This window comes from Rhinoderma darwinii, unplaced genomic scaffold (genome assembly GCF_050947455.1).
Source record: "Rhinoderma darwinii isolate aRhiDar2 unplaced genomic scaffold, aRhiDar2.hap1 Scaffold_965, whole genome shotgun sequence".
NCBI classification, from domain to species: domain Eukaryota; kingdom Metazoa; phylum Chordata; class Amphibia; order Anura; family Rhinodermatidae; genus Rhinoderma; species Rhinoderma darwinii.
In genome coordinates, this window is record NW_027464540.1 from 76,525 (window position 1) to 77,612 (window position 1,088).

Here is a 1,088-nt window from a genome sequence, read left to right on the forward strand (position 1 = left end):
GGTTGGGAATGTTAGATAGGAAAAAACAGAGGGTGTGGTGTATTATGTTAGCAATCATTAAAGAAGTTTTGTGGGATGTAAGGAATTTGTATGTCTTTAGAAGAAAGGAAGTGACGGTAGAAGGGTGTTTGAGGATGATTTTGGATAGAATGTATGTGGTATATTTGTCGGACAAGAAAAGGTTTGGGGAAGCAGATGCAGAGGGTATTTGGAAATTTTTGAAGTGGAGGTATGTAGTTAAAGTATAAATGGTGGGTGGAGTGAAGGGTTTAGACTAAGGTGATGGGATTGTATGCCTTTTTGTTTAATTGTAAATGTAAATAAATATGTTTAAAAAAGGAAAATAATTGACCCGATGATGAGCTTAAAGAAACGCACTAAATACAGAGTGTACGTTTGGTGAAAGTGTTTGAGGTGCAAAAAATATAATGAATTTATATTTTTACCTCTGAGGGTTAAAAAAAAAAAAAAAAAAAAAAAAAAAAAAATCTGTTCTTATCAGTTTAATATCTGATACGTCCCCTATCTGGGGACTATATATTAAATGGATTTTTAGAACAGGGAGATGGAAATAGAGCTTGCTCTGTCCACTCCACGCATTGACCTGGTATTGCAGTATTTCCAGGACCGGTGCACCCTTTCCTTATGTGTTGACTAAAATCAGATTCCAAAAGTGTTTTTTGTGTTTGCCATTGTTTCTGTCTTTCTGAAGGGATCTCCCCTTTTAATCCCATTATTTCAACACCTGTTGGACAATGCATGAGTGATAATGAGCTAATTGATTAAATGCAATTAATGAATACATTGCCACCTCTTGTTTTGTGTCGTCTGTGTGTCTGTGTTTCCGGCATTTCACATTGGAACAGCTCATTCACCTTCCTTGTCTTCTCTCCGCCCTCCCTTTTAGGTAAGTTAAAGAGCTGCACCTGAGCCAGCCACTGATTGATGCAGCACCACAGTCAAATAGTGGAGTAGGGGAACAGCAAACAGCCATTAAAGCCGCCCGCCCGCCCGCCCGCCCGCCACAATGGACCTACCTGTGTACACTAGATGGATGTGATGGAATGTACTGTCGTCCCTACATTTCA

General features: G+C 39.2%; 1 pseudogene; it reads left to right on the plus strand.

Annotated features, from left to right (window-relative positions):
• The first annotated feature begins 436 nt into the window (after positions 1 to 436).
• Positions 437 to 641, plus strand: LOC142733597 (U2 spliceosomal RNA; annotated as a pseudogene).
• Positions 642 to 1,088: the final 447 nt, after the last annotated feature.